This window comes from Notamacropus eugenii, chromosome 7, assembly GCF_028372415.1.
Source record: "Notamacropus eugenii isolate mMacEug1 chromosome 7, mMacEug1.pri_v2, whole genome shotgun sequence".
Classification (NCBI taxonomy): Eukaryota; Metazoa; Chordata; class Mammalia; order Diprotodontia; family Macropodidae; genus Notamacropus; species Notamacropus eugenii.
The window spans coordinates 89,933,979-89,947,223 of record NC_092878.1 but is presented as its reverse complement, the minus strand read 5'-3'; the positions used below and the strand labels follow the sequence as shown (position 1 = coordinate 89,947,223).

General features: G+C 34.6%; 1 long non-coding RNA gene across 1 annotated transcript; it reads right to left on the bottom strand.

Moving 5' to 3' along the window:
- Positions 1-754: 754 nt before the first annotated feature.
- LOC140513175 (uncharacterized) lies at positions 755-7,058 on the bottom strand. The gene is made up of 2 exons (XR_011970095.1): positions 6,993-7,058; positions 755-876 (listed from the first exon to the last, which is right to left on the bottom strand). It is a non-coding gene; the product is annotated as an uncharacterized lncRNA (long non-coding RNA).
- Positions 7,059-13,245: the final 6,187 nt, after the last annotated feature.

Below are 13,245 nucleotides of genomic sequence, written 5' to 3'. Positions count from 1 at the left end.
AATTACCTGAGAATAGACTGTTAAAATGCCACAATTCTTAGATTTTAAAGCAAAAACAAATTGTAGTACAGGGTATCATTTGCATAATGGCAAGAGAGGACAATACTGAATTCTGTAAAGGATTTGAGGATAGAATTGCTTTTAGGCATTATCACTGTCAATCACAGAAAGGCTTGTAAAATAATGGTCATTTTATTGACATTATATACTTTGCAACAGCTTCTTGAGCACTCAAAGTTTTCAGGCTTGAAAGTTTTCAACTTAATGTTCTCTTGGCTAATGCTAGGGCCAATCTGGAAATGAGAGCATTTACTATGCATAAGAGAAAGGTGGGACAAAAATTTGGAAAAGATTAAGGTATTTGCAGGTTATTCACAGCAAAGCCATCCTATTCTGGTTTCAGAAGAATATTTTTATTTTCCTATTTTCTTCCCACATAATCTTCATGGAGAGCTTTACATATCTCTATGTGAATAGTACTTTATTCTTCCTTTTGCTATAAAAGTGCCATGAATGATAGTGTTACAAAATACTGCAGGCTACATATGCATGGATATACTCATACTATTAACTAAAAATGTTGTTCTCCAAGGCCAGGTCTACACAGATGGAATATGTCACATGAATTCTTACAAATTTTTTTCCTGACTCACTCTTCTTCATTGTGATCCACAGATAAATGAAATGCAGGTATGTGAGAACACATTGTTTTTTTAAATAATTTCTAACCGTGTTGGTAACAGTGAATATCTCGGTGGGTACAACGTTTAATTTTCAATGATTCCAAACTGCATTATTTTGAAAAAAGCCATCCATTTTGCATAAATATTCTCTGAGTAATTGCATCTTGTACTCTCTCCATCAGAGAACACAATCCTATCAGAAAGAACAAAATTGAAAAGGAATGAGCCATGGTAGTTATATTTGCATATTGATTCAATTCTACAAGTATTTATTAAGTGTTTACTAGATGCAAGGCAACGAGCTAGGTTTTAGAGAAATAAAAGACATTAGCAAGTATATGCATGACTGGGACAGGAAGAAGCATAGCTGAGCTGGAAAGGTACCAAAGGAATAGCCCAGGTGACACATGGAATTGTAAAATAACTTAAGTTAAAGCTTCAAGAGCACTGAAAACAGTTTTTAGAGTATAATTGTAGAAGGACATGTTTAAAACTCAAGATAAAAAGGCATGAGTAGCTTGTAATGTATACAGGTTCAGGGGAACCACAATAATGAAATAAAGTTAAAAAAGTAATATTATTTCCCCCTTGTTACATGTTATGCTTTCTTTTCTCCAATCATATTTCAGATACTATCAGGTTAAATTCTTATGCTGACCTGCCATATCTATCTCTTCCTACTATGTTATTTCTTCAGATCCCAGCCATTCTAGGGTCAAGTAGAAATAGCCAATCCTAATATGGCACTTCAAAAAGAAACTTTTACAAGGAAATAAATTTTAATAACTTGATCATGAGTTTCTTACAGACATCCTCTGATGTAATTAAATAAGTGAGCTAATAGAGGAGATCCCATGGTTTTGGGGTGGGGAACATGCTGTTACATAAACACTGAAAAAAGGAGGGAAGTTTAGCTTGGAAAAAAGATGAGTGGACATTATGGCAGTTAATAATGTGATGATGGTTATTAAACTTCTACACTTGGCTCCAGTGAAAAGAACTAAAACTTCTGATTCAATATAAGGAGATACTTCTAAAAATTAGAGCTGCTTAATTGTATAATAGATTGCTATAAGGATCACTGAAGGTCTTCAAGTCACTTGCCATGTCAAGATGCTTCAGAATTTAGTTAAGCTAACATCTGGCCCATGTGGACTCCTAAGGATCTTGAAACACTGTATTTATGCTTTCAAGAACTTCTATAGCATAGTTCACCAAAATGATTGTATAGACTATTGTCATTAGTAAAAATTAAAATCTTATCAATTTCTCTGATAGTAATGAAAACATAAGCCTTGGTTTTAAGGGATAAACACTTCATTTATTGCAATCCTATTATCTTTACTGGATTACTACTATGTTAGTTAATAGGTTACTTATGTACTTAATTCTCCCACTTGCATAGCATATACTGAGTATGAAAAAAATTACCAGTTGTTTTGACCACAGTCAATTTATACCAGATTAAAAATAATTACTGTTGGGAGCCAAGAGGACAGAGCAGAAGTTGAGACCTTTTAGAACTCTCCCCCAAAACTCCTCAAAAAAACCTGTACAAAAATGACTCTAAACAAATTCTGGAAGAGCAAAATCCACAAAATGGCAGCCTGAAGCAAATTTCCAGTCCAAGACAATCTGGAAGATCAATATGAAGGGTCTATCATACAGGGCTGGGATCAGAGTACAGTTTTGAGTGGGCCATGCCAGCATGGACAGAGATGGAGCAAGTCTTAGGGGACTGAATAGGGGTTTCCAGAATTCTCAACCCAAAAATGGCTAAAGATAAATTTGAACGTCATTAGGAAGGGTCTTTCACTTGGCTGAAAAGGGAGCTTGGTCCAGCCCCAGCCCCAGGGTGTGGCAGTCACTTCTGAAGCAGAGGCTGCTTCTGGCGTGCTCTACATAACAAGGAGCTCTAAAGTCAAGCAATTGTCTGGGAAAATGAGCAAAAAGGAAAAAGAGACAGACTACAGATTGCTACTTTCCCGATGAAGAGGTATTATCTTACATCATGGATGATAAGGAAGATTAACACACAACCAGAAGAAGACAATAAAGTCAAAGCTCATGCATCCAAAGCCTTCAAGAAAAATATGAAATGGTCTTAAGCTATGGAAGAGCTCAAAAAGCATTTTGAAAATCAAGTAAGAGAAGTAAAGGAAAAAATGGGAAGAGAAATGAGAAAAATGCAAGAAAATCATAAAAAACGAGTCAACAGCTTGCTAAAGGAAACCTCTCCAAAATGATGAAGAAAATAGCATCATTGAAATTAGGTTAACTCACAAGGCAAAAGAGGTCCAAAAAGTAAATGAAGAGAAAAACATCTTTAAAAGTAGAATAGGCCAAATGGAAAAAAGAGGTCCAAAAGCTCAATGAAAATAATAATTTCTTAAAAATTAGAATGGAGCAAATAAAAGCTAATGACTATGAGAAATCAAGAAATTATAATAACAGATGAAATAAAGGCACTGTGAATTGTCTCATTGGAAAAACCACTGACCTGGAAAATGGATCCAGGAGAGATCATTTAAAAATCATTGGACTATCCAAAAGCCATGATCAAAAAGAAGAGCCTGGACATCATCTTTCAAGAAATTATCAAGGAAAAGTGTCCTGATATTCTAGAACCCGAGTGTAAAATACAAATGGAAAGAATCCATTGATTACCTCTGGAAAGAGATTCCCCAAAGGAAAATTTTTGTACTATTGTAGCCAAATTCCACAGTTCCCAGGACCAGTAGCCAAAAAGAAACAGTTCAAATTCTTTATAAACACTATCAGGATAACACAAGATTTAGCAGCTTCTATACTAAGGGATTGGAGGGCTTAGAATATGATATTCTGGAGGTCAAAGGAGCTAGGATTAAAACCAAGAATCGCTTACCTAGCAAAACAAGTACCATACTTCAGTGGGAAAAAATGGAACTTCAGTGAAATAGAGGACTTCCAATTATTCTTGTTGAAAAGACTAGAGTTGAATAGAAAATTTGACTTTCAAATACAAGAATCAAGAGGATCATGAAAAGGTAAACAGGAAAGAAAAACCATAAAGTACTTATGAAAGTTGAACTGCTTACATTCCTACATGGAAAAATATTTCTGACTCATAAGACATTTCTCAGCATTAGGATAATTGAAGGGTATATATGTGTGTGTGTATATATACATATATATATACACATACATAGCATGTCTATATATAACATATATACACATGTGTGTATGTATACATGTGTATATGTACATATATGTATATGTGTATATATAGAGAGAGAGAGGGAGAGAGAGAGAGAGAGGGAGAGGGGACAGGATGAGTTGAATAAGAAGGGATGATATCTAAAAAAGAAAATTAAGTGTTGAGAGGAATGTACTGTGAGAAGGAGGAGAGTTGGAATGTAGCAAATCATCATATATAAAAGAGAAAACAAAGAACTTTTACAATGAAGGGGAAGAAGGGGAAGATGAGAGAGAATAAGTGAGCCTTACTTTCATTGAATTTGATGTCAGGAGGGAATAACATACATGCTCAATTGTGTATGGAAGTTTATCTTACCCTACAGGATAGTAGGAGGGAAGGGAATAAGAGAGGGGGGACAATAGAAAGAATGGAAGACTGGAGGAAAGTGTAATCAGAAACAAACACTTTGGTAGAGGGACAAGTAGGTAGATAGAATAGATAAAGTGGAGGAGAGGACAGGATAGAGGGCAATATAGTCCTTCACAACATGACTGTTATGGAAGTGTTTTGCATGGCTATCCATGCATAAGCTATATTGAACTGCTTGCCTTCTCAATGAGGGTGGATGAGGAAGGGAGAAGGGAGAGAATGTGGAACTCAAAGCTTTAAAAGTAAATGTTAAAATTGTTTTTACATGCTACTAGGAAATAAGAAATATAGGCAATGGGGTATAAAAATCTATCTTACTCTACAGGAAAATAGAAGGCAAGGGGGTAAGGGGAGTGGGTGATAGAAGGGAGGGCAGATTGGAGGAAAGGGTAATCAGAATACTTGCAATTCTGGGGTGGAGGGAGGAGATGGGGGAATTTGAAATTCCAAATTTTGTGGGAGTGTTGAAAACTGAAAATAAATACATTTTTTTTTTAAATTACTCTTCCTCTGGGACTTCAGAGGTATAGTTTGAAGCTATCTAGGATGTGTAACTGGATCATAAAGATTGGGATAGGTACTGCACATTTGATTTCATTGGAATATGGACCTCTTGAGGGAAGAAACTCCTTCTACCAATGCAAATCCCTATATTCTTTGAAAAAATTATTAAAGTTGATTAGAGCCTTGAGAGATCAAATGAATTGCCTAGAGTGACAATGCCAGCACATGTTGGAAGCTGAACTTCAACAGAGGTCTTCCTACATAGAAAGCCAGCCTTTTATCCACTGTGCCATGATGCTTCTATCCATTGTGAAACATTTTCCCATCATGATGGCCTCAAAAAAGACACGATGTGTGTTCTGAGGTCAGTGGAAGCAGGACATTTATTCTTATGCATTTCTATAGTAATTTTATGAAGTGTGCATGCTGAGTGAAGGATAATAAAGAGGGTGGGGTTGAGTAGAGCTATGCAGTTGTAATTTTAGCAGCCACATGTACAGTCATTTGGAGTGAGTAGAGGATAATTTCTGACTACCCAAATATAAACCAAAACAGCAGTTAAGAAGCAAGGTAGCCCTACTTTAGGAGAAACTATATGGCTCAGTGGATAGAATGCTGTGCCACGAATTAAGAAGACTGAAGTTCAAATCTGTTCTTAGATATTAGTTGTGCAACCCTGGGAAAGTCACCTAACAGCTTTAATACACTGGAAAAGAAAATGGAAAACCATTCCAGTATCTATGCCAAAGAAAACCCAAAATGGAGTCACAAAATATTGGATCTGAGTAAAATGACTGCACAACAACAAAAAAAAATGAGGAAACTGAGGCAAATAGATTTGCATGATACTCATTTTTAATTCCTTGGTAACCATACTGTTCCATGACTCACAAACATAAAAAGAGGCAGAATGGTGTAGTGTAATACTGGAATTGAAGCCAGAAAGATCTGGGGTCAAATGTTGCCCCTGACTTTTATTTACCAGCTATGTGATCTAGGGCTAGTCACAATCTCTGTATGCCTCAGGCAACTCCTTAGCATTCATTTGCTAAGGCAGGAGGTAGTTCTCTTATTGACAGTGCCTTATTACTGGTAAAAATCATAGATCCTTTACATAAAAGAGACAGATCAATCCTTTATATAATAGACAGACATAGATATACTTTTAACCCATTAATTTAAAAGCAGAGAAATACTTTTGGGCCGCTAAAATAGCACCAGTTACAAAACTTAGATTTTAAACAACTTAGATTTGGAGAAAAGAATAATTTATTTTCACATATTTATGGTTTTTATATTCCTCATTTTACTATCTTGTACCCCCTCCCTACACACATCCTTATATTTAAAGGACTGGCCATTTCATAAGTGTGGATACTGCCTGCCACCAATGCAGGTCACATTAGTCTACACATTAGTAATCTTCATGAATTACAATGGCTTAAAAAAAGAGGATTATCACATTGAGTTGACTTTCTACTGAGGGGCTTCTAGCTAAATTAGTGTCACATGACAGCCACACACTGGGTCACTTGCCAGGCAGAACATTCTTTAAATCCTTTCTGACTTGAAAGAACCTACCAGAATTTGTTCTCTGCTTGTATAATCTTCATGAATCCAAGGTCACCTTCATGCCACAATGAGACATTGGACTAGGGTGTGGGATGATTTGTATTTATATACAGATAAATACATATTCAGATGCTTACAGATTATAACCTGATAGTAAAATATATTTGTATAGGTACATGTAATATCCACCAGTAAAAGACATAAATCTCTTCTTTATTATTTTATGTAGATGACAACCATCTAAATGAAAAGTAAAACATTCAGCCACATTAGTGTTTCCTACCAATGAAGAAATTGAAATCATGTGTAGATAGAATATTTCTAGGACTGTGGAGAACAATAACAGCAATGGAAACCATGTTCCCCCTACTCTACTATGTTATTTAATTCCTTTCCTAGTACTGTGGAATGCATTTGACAATATGGCTATGTTTAATTTGCCTGGACTAACACAACACACATTTACTTTTCCAGAACAGTACCATTCCTAAGCAGGAGGCATTCAATTCCAAAAGAACATCATGTGAAATATAATTCATTTGTGCATGAAAGCAATAATGCATGAGCTGAAGTGACATAGACACAGATAGCACAAAAAAATGTTAGAAATGGTATTTGACCCTTACCAGCTATAGTATGGTCTTTTTGTGGAAAGAACGACTTGGTGTAAGTCTACCTCTTCAGTCACATCTACAAATAGAGACAGGAATAATTAAATAATAACAGTTACATGAAACTGATTAAGAATTATTAGTTATTTTATTATTAACTAATATTATTTTTCAATTTATTATGTTATTGTTATTATTTATCACTGACGACCCTATAACACTTTAAGACTTGCAAAGTTCTTTACCATAAAATATCATACTTGATTTTTTCAATAATTGTGTGATCAAAGTACTGTAGATATTTATTTTATAGGCATAACAGAAGCTCAAAAAGATTCAGACACTTGCCCACAGTGATATACCTAGTAAGCATCATAGAGAGGGTTCAAGTAAGGTGTCCCTACCCCAACTCCATCATTTTTCTCCACATAGTCTTTGAAAAGAGATTTTTTTGCCTGTGTAGTCAAAGACAAGAGAGTTTTCTCTCTCTGAGATAGAAGGGCAATGAAATGTGACAGACTTCTTAAGCTAGTGTAAATCTTACTTTGAACTTGCCATCTTTGGAAGAAAAAGTAATATAAAGTAAAGGTGTTCTTAAACATTTAGACTGATTCAAGTGTTAGAGAAGGCAGAATAAAATGATTCATAGATGATCCAAGATGATAATTTTTTTTTCAGACCCACAAGGGAGGAAACAGATTTAAAGGACCAACTTAAGATTGTCCAGTGATGGAGGGAGTGTGTATATAACACACATTAAAGAAATCTAACAGACTTCCCAGGAATGAGACTAGTAGATGGAATTCCTGCCCCTTGGATCATAAATGAGAAAATTTGTAAGTCATTCTTTGAAAAGATATAAAGTGCTGTAGAAGAAAGAAGGGAGTTGGTTTAACTTCAGAAGACTCTTGCTTAAATCTGACCTCTCCCATTTCCTACCTGTGCACCCCTAGGTTAATGACATCATATCTCTGGGCTTCAGTTTCTTAATCTTTGCAATTATGATTATGAGCTAGCTAAGGGACTCTCAAATTTTTTGTGTACCATCGACCTCTTTGGAAATCTGGTGAAGTAAATGAATATCTTCTCACAATAACATTTTAATGAATAAAATAAAATGCATAGAAATGAAGGTATCTAAATTTAAAAGTTCACAGACCCCAGATTAAGAATGTATGCGCTAAATAATTCACAGGTTAGAATGTGGAGTTTTTGTTTAACGACTACAGTGAACTCCACATGAAATAAACTCCCTACCAGTGTAGATATTCAGTTTTTCTGTAAAATATTATTTGAGGGATGCCTAGAGCACTAAGAGGTTAAATGACTCACCTAGGATCACAGAGTCAATATAGGTCAGAGACCAGACTTCAGCACAAATTTTCCTGACTTCAAGGAAGGCTTTGTATTCACTATATCAGGCCATCTCTCTGTAAGAACCAACATATCTAAGATCTGAAACCTATGACCATTTGGGAACTATTTTAATTTTCTTCTTTCAGGGTGAGGTTTCATTTCAATAATCATAATGAAAAAATACAATTATAAGTAACAACTATCTGACCATAAGCAATACATACATCACATATCAACAGACAGATCCACCTGTCTGACAATTACATAAATACATAGTTGCCAGAGAGAGAAGCACCAACATCTGGGTTTTCAAAGCCTGGGGATTCCTTAATGGCTTCTCAGAGTCTTTTCTGGCCAAACAAATACTTCTAATGAGTAAGTCCCAAAGTGAAACCTCACATCAGAGTATATATACACTTTTCAGAGGTAGAGGCCATTACAACCCTTAAGAACCAGTACCTCATTAGAAATTAACAAAAGGTGTGGAGCTTCCTATAAAACAAATCTCCCCGAATCAATCTTGCCCATTAATGGTTGGGTAAGAACTCTTTAGAAATTAACAAAAGATGTTGGTCATCAACAAAACAAGCTTCCTCTAATCAAGTTCCTCTTAATGGGCTCCACCTGAGGCCTATTAATGGGTGGAGAAGATCTTTAACTTTACATTAATATTAAAGGGTGAGAAATAAGAAATTTTGTGAGGGAAGAATCAATAAGATTTGATAAGCAATTAGGCAGAATCAAGGTTCACTCTGAAGTTATGAATCTGTAAGGATGGGGGGAATGTAGAGTCTTCAATAAAAATGAGAAAAACTAGAAAGGCAACTTTATCTGGGATATGTTGAGACTGGGCTGCCAAATGGAAATAACAATAACAACTAGGATTTATTTATTGCTTTTAAGTCTGCAAAACATTTTATATATGTTAACACAGTTCATTAGTGAGGCAGATGTTGTAATTATCCTTATTTTACACAAAAGAAAATTAGAAGACAAAAATGTGAAGTGACTTGCCTGGTGATCACATAGATGGTAGGTGAATGAGTCTGTGTTCAAAGTCAGATCTTCCTGATTCTAAGTTCCACACATCTATTGTACCACTTAAGCTATTATTTCCTGGTATAGTTTTCTAGATAGTAGATGCCAATGTAGTTCTGGAATGAGGAAGAGAGATTAAGGCTAGATATTTGTCATTTGAAGTCTTATACATGGAGATAAAGACTGAATCTATGAGAGATGTTGCAATTATGAAGAACACGTAGAGAAGAGATGAGAGAGCACAAGAAAGTTTTGATGGGAAAGAAAACAAGAAACATAATAATCCAGAAAAGGTTAAAAAGAACCAACAGGCATCAGCAGAACCACGAGAGCCAATTGTCATGTAAGTCAAGGGTAAATTACGTTTCAATTTTTTTTTTTTAACTAACTAGAACTAGCATTCGTATATCATTCATTGTCAAAACAAAATAAACAAGCATAAATTTCTTAGGGCTGTAAGAGAACTCAGAGTCCAGGGGTCCAATTCCCTCATTTTGCATATGAAGGAATTAAGTCTCAGAGGAATTAAACATACCCTATTGATATACCAAAGAATGATCTATATATGTTTTACATGTGAAAGGGACTTAATTGAATTTGTCATATGCACTGTTAAATTTCACAAGACCCTGATATTAATTTACAAGATCAACCAAAATCAAGAGATACAGTCTCTACTGAGGTAATTTAAGAATATTGAGTCTGTTCAAAATTTCTTTGTAATAAACTGATCATCTTTATGTATTCATAAGAGAAATTTCTTTCTGGGAAGTGAGAGTTGCCATAGGTATTTGTGTGGCACTTGGGTGTTAAGGACTATGTCAGAATGACAATTCTCACCATAACTACAATAAGTCAGTTATTAATACATCAGAGAAGTTAATTTAGGTTGTACTGTCAACCACTTCTGGACATTAATTTGGGAAAAAATAGGATTAGGGAACAAGTGATAAAATGGAGAAAGTAGTATATTTTGATGGGCAATGAGAAATGTATAGAAAGTAATTTTTCATTTTCCAAAATAAAGTCTTGCATTAATTGCTAATAATAGTTCAATTTGATTAACAAAGAAAATATCTGATATTATATCATATGATATATAACATATGATTATATCTGATCTCATTTTTTATTTTATATTTGATATATATTTTATATCTTATATTATATCATATGATATTATATTTGACCCACAAAAGATAAATACTAAAAAGACTATAGTAAGACATATTGAAAATCATCAGTCAACAAAAAAATATTTTCCTAGTATCAGATGGTAAAAATTGAGTTAGGATACCTGTAGTTCAGAAGCTACAGAACCTGTCTTATGAATATAAACTTCCAGTCTTATAATTTTTTTGAGGTGGGAGACCTATGATTTCATCAGTGATGAAAACTCACAGGGAGAAAACTCACTCTTCAGATGTAGATTGGCATCTGCTTTTTAACTTAAATGGTTTGAGGACTTCTCTGGAACACTGATTAATTAAATGAATTGCCCAGATACATATAGTCAGGATGTGTCTAAGATGGAACTTGAATTCAAATATCCATTCACTATCCCATAATTCCAAATTGCCATTCTAACCTTGTACTACACATAGAGCATTTGCTATCCAAAAGGTTGTATAGACTAAAAATATAAATGAATTCAGTAAAAATAAAAAAATATAGAATCTTGAATGATAGATCAACAATGAGTTATTAAGGGAAAGTTAAGTGGGTTCAGTAATAATAGATAGCATTAAATAATTTGAGGTTTGCAAAGTGCTTTAGAAATGTTATTGTGTCTTCATAACAATTCTGAAAGGAAGGTGCTATTATTATTCATATTTTATATATGAAGAAACTGAGGGAGACAAGGTTATATGACATGCCCAAGGACACAAAACTATTATGTACTTGAATATTAAGTATCAGATTCAAACTCAGGTCTTTCTTTTCTATTTTCTCTGCCACCTAAGTATGGGAAAGACTGTGAGCATAACCGTGCTTTCCCAAATTACCCACTGTCATATCCCTGGGCTGTATAGGCTACTGATTATGTAGCTTGAACTTTTTTTCCATTAAAAAATAGAAACAAGAGGAAATTATGCCTATTGATAGATGAAATCACTGTGGCATTTAAGGTAGTTAGATAAGACTTCATGATAGTCTTCTTTTGATGCCTCATTATTGCCAATGTAACAAAAGGCTTGGAAAGTCTAAGATTTCTCTTAAACTGGAAAGGAGTGCAGTACAGGGATGATGACACACAGTACATCTGTTATATGAAGAGCAATCACTGTAATATTGAGAGACATTCATTCAACCCCACAAGATTGTCCACCAGGTTTTAACCTTCATTTGTTCAACAGGCACTCATAAATACAACTACACAACAGAGTTATGAGCTGAAGTGACTGAGGGAGTAACATACAAGGAAATCATGGACCCTGGAGGTATTGAAGTGCATTTTAGCAAAGAGAATATTGTGACCCATATGTCAAATGACTATGCATGTAATAGGAATAGCCTCAGGCATTTACTAGATATGTGATCCCAGGCAAGTCACTTAATCCTGTTTGCCTCAGTTTCCTCATCTGTAAAATGAGATGCAGAAGGAAATGGCAAACCACTCCAGTATCTCTGTTATATAATATATATTATATTATAATTATATTATGTAATATAATTAATATTATATATAATATATATCATATATTATATACATATAATATATATCTATAATTATATATAATAAATTTATAAATACAAGTACAGAACAGAGTTATGAAATGGATTTACAGTTAGAAACAATGGGCTTACAGTTAGAAACAATTGAAATGACTGAACAACACAACAACAACAATGGAATATATTTTGCTTGACCATGCATATATGATAAAAAGGTTTTTGTTTTTGTTTTTGTTTTTCTCCAATGGGATGGGAAGGAAGAGAAAAAGAAATGCCCCTAATACCGGTTTTCTATCCAGTACCCCATACTACCACTCACTGAAAATATTATTATCCCCATTTTGCAGTTAAGGAAACAGGAAAAGCAACTTCCGCATGGTCCCATACCTAGTAAGCATAAAAGCTCAGATTAAAATCTAACTTTCCAGATTCAAAATCATGATTTTCCCATTTTCATTTATTGCTTTTAATACTACTTTGAAGTGCTCTGCAAAATGATGTTCAAAGAGAATTGAAGAGATATAATCCATTGGCTCAAGGTAGCATGTGAACTAAAAGAGAAACTGAAATATAAACAGAACTATTGCGGGTAGTTCTAAACAAAAACATAATAAATTGATTATTTTCAGTCTTTGAAAAGCCCCTAGATGTAAACTTCATGAAAACCAATGTGTCATATGTGAACTACTTCTTTGTTCCCAATACCTGGTACGGTGCTCTGCACACAGTAGTTGTCCAATAAGTTTGTTGCATTAACCAGGGAGTGTGGAATGGGGAAAGAGGGCTAGAGCTGGAATCAGAGGGGCTGAGTTTAAATCATAGCTCTACTTATCACTCCCTCTGTAACCTTGTGCAAATCAATGTGAGCTTCAGTTTTCTCATCTGGAAAATATGATGGTTGGACTACATATTTTGAGGTCCCTATCACCTCTAGGTCTATGATCTTATAAATGAGAATAAATCTGTAGTGCCTCTATGGAGTAGTAAATGAAGACAAAATAGTCTGAAGAGAACAACCAATTTAACTTCGGAGAAGCTTCTTAAAACGGAGAGGAGCATAAAGAGGGGGAACACTGTGTGATTCAGAAAATGTCAATATCCACTAGAACAGCACTAAGCATAAAGCTACTTCAGCTGACACCCTAAGTTTGTTGTGTATACAGGAAGAAAACTTAGGGGTAGTAGTGGAGTGAAATTA